The sequence below is a fragment of the Procambarus clarkii genome, chromosome 38 (assembly GCF_040958095.1).
Source record: "Procambarus clarkii isolate CNS0578487 chromosome 38, FALCON_Pclarkii_2.0, whole genome shotgun sequence".
NCBI lineage: Eukaryota > Metazoa > Arthropoda > Malacostraca > Decapoda > Cambaridae > Procambarus > Procambarus clarkii.
Genome location: NC_091187.1, coordinates 11,825,939 through 11,829,176, shown reverse-complemented (window position 1 = coordinate 11,829,176; position 3,238 = coordinate 11,825,939).

Here is a 3,238-nt window from a genome sequence, read left to right as displayed (position 1 = left end):
TGCTACTGCTACTACTACTACTCAAGTACTGCCACACGTTCGCCGTAAGCCGACACGATAGCCATTAAACACACACCTAAGTGACCACTGCATTACGGGTTATTCATGCCCGTGCCACCTCTTGGAGTGGCTTAATCTTCACTTGACCTCCACACTCCACACACAACCCAACCCAACCAACAACTCTACCGACACATTCTCTATGTCCATATATTAATAAGGCCTTCTTAAAGTAGGCCTACTTTTTGCTCAATAAAACATTAATACTGGGTGTACTTGGCATAAAGATATGGACACCTCCCTCGACAGAAACATATTTACTATTTACTATGTATTCTCTCATGTAATCACCGTTATTAATACAGTGATTACGTATCCACTGACACTATCATTCACTATAAAAGGTGACTGTAATTTGTTGATGGAGTTAATTGCTGTATGTCTTAAAATATTATAAATATATCATCATTAATGAATACAAAATTGACAGCTGATGCTACTTTTAATAGTTAGATGATATTGTCAGTAAAGCACCAGGCGATCAGTAACCTGTAGAGAGCTCAACAGTCAGAAATGATTCAGAACAGTTAACAGGGATAACAGAAGACCGCAGCCTCCGATATTCGACTAACACCAGTCTCACACGATAACACCGCTATCGACCAGTCTCCGTGGTGTAGTGGTAAGACACTCGCCTGGCGTTCCGCGAGCGCTTTGTTGTAACACCCAGGACCCCCCCCCCCCCCCTTAGAGTTCACACCCAGGGAAGTCTTCTCCAAGAGGTCAGCCCAGATGACCTCCAGTTTATCTTGTATATTGATTAAAAATTCCTGGGTTAGTCTTAGTCAGCATAGTTTCAAGTACGTAATATTTCATGCAAGGAAATTAAACTCCAGATTCTTATGGGTAAACATCCCTGGATCTCCCCCTTTTGGCCAGGTCAGAGGTCAGTCACACACGTAATTAATAACTCCTCTCTTGAAGAGTGTATGGTGAATGTCAAACAAGCTTATTGAAATATTTCTTGAGTGTTTGTACACTTTTGGTGGGTAGCAACAGCAGATCTCCCCCCTCCCCCCTGTGGGGGGTTGTATATAGAGGGCCTGTAGGAACATAGGAGGGCAGAGGGCGGTACACCGGGATCGAAAGCGGGGCTGTGAAGAACATCTCAGCCCGGGAGAGAGATAGCTTAAGGTAATGTGTGTGATCTCTGAGTTTTTGTTCCATGTCCAAATTTCTTAACTTTTTGCCAGTGTTAGTGTAGCATTTATAAGTAGTGATTGACATAATTTTGGTCTCAATAAACTCGTTAAATTTCCCGTCTGTGTCAATTGTTGAATCCTCTTAGCCTTTTGGATATAGTGGCTGACAACCGTTTTCATAATTAATGACAGTCATAGAAGTACTCTCCAAGTCAAGCAATGTTTCTTGCCTCGTTGCTTGATATAGTTTCAATGGTCAAAGGCAGATGGTGGCAGCGTATTTAATCTCTGTGTTAGCAGTTCCTTATTGGCAGTGTACCTTTGGTTCCGGTGTTTCCATCATATGTCAGCCCATAACAGTGTTACCAAGTGCAACCAATGGGGAAGTGTTACTCAGGATAGTTTAGTGTTCCATTATAGTGGTGTTCCATTATAGTGGTACATTTTAGGGTGGTGGTACAATAGAGTGGTGTTACAATGGTGCTAGCGGTGGTCCAATAAATTGTGGGTGTGTTCACACTTTATTGGAGTCCTGCGCGCCGGCGGCTGCTCAGTTGGCCACGTCGTTGTTTGTTAGTTTAGGCGGGCTCGCGATTTCGTTGCTCGGGGCCACACGTATTTTAAGTGTTATGATTAGTGCGACATACGGGAAACTAGAGAAAGTTTGGGGTATGCGCTCCGCTCTGAAATCTATGGACAGAAATTAGTTCTCGTTTCTCTGCATAGCTTCCAGGGGTGTACAACCCAGTTTTAGGTTGTACAGCAATCTGTTCGGCAGGTTGTCTGGGAAATTGTCAGTGAAGGACGCTTACTGATACATTTCTGAGGTACATGGAGTTGCCTCGAGTTCTAGATCTTAACGATAAGGCCGCAGACGGTGCTTCGTCACCTAGAGTGTAGCTGAGTTATCATCATAGAGGGGGTCATGTTGGCAGCGAGACTGACCTCAAACATTCTGGTCGTGAATTGTGTCTTAGGGAGGACGGCTGCTATTGTTGGATGTTTTTCCCCAAGGGCGGGTCAGACGTAGTTAGCAGGCGTAGCTTACCGAGGAACAATCGTAGATTTAATCACCACGAGAGTAGTTTTACAATTAGTTAAGGGAATTCATAGTTAAGTATATTATATCTTTTTATTTTCATTATTTTACTCTGATATTTTCATAAGTGTAAGGAATTTCAGTGTCGATAAGGTTGTATGTGCACCTGCCGTCTCATGTGTGCACATATGTGTACATGTGTTTCTCGTGTACGCTGCCACCATCTGCCTTTGACCATTGAAACTATATCAAGCAACGAGGCAAGAAACATTGCTTGACTTGGAGAGTACTTCTATGACTGTCATTAATTATGAAAACGGTTGTCAGCCACTATATCCAAAAGGCTAAGAGGATTCAACAATTGACACAGACGGGAAATTTAACGAGTTTATTGAGACCAAAATTATGTCAATCACTACTTATAAATGCTACACTAACACTGGCAAAAAGTTAAGAAATTTGGACATGGAACAAAAACTCAGAGATCACACACATTACCTTAAGCTATCTCTCTCCCGGGCTGAGATGTTCTTCACAGCCCCGCTTTCGATCCCGGTGTACCGCCCTCTGCCCTCCTATGTTCCTACAGGCCCTCTATATACAACCCCCCACAGGGGGGAGGGGGGAGATCTGCTGTTGCTACCCACCAAAAGTGTACAAACACTCAAGAAATATTTCAATAAGCTTGTTTGACATTCACCATACACTCTTCAAGAGAGGAGTTATTAATTACGTGTGTGACTGACCTCTGACCTGGCCAAAAGGGGGAGATCCAGGGATGTTTACCCATAAGAATCTGGAGTTTAATTTCCTTGCATGAAATATTACGTACTTGAAACTATGCTGACTAAGACTAACCCAGGAATTTTTAATCAATATACAAGATAAACTGGAGGTCATCTGGGCTGACCTCTTGGAGAAGACTTCCCTGGGTGTGAACTCTAAGGGGGGGGGGGGTCCTGGGTGTTACAGCTCCCTTTCCCCGGAGTTAAGACAA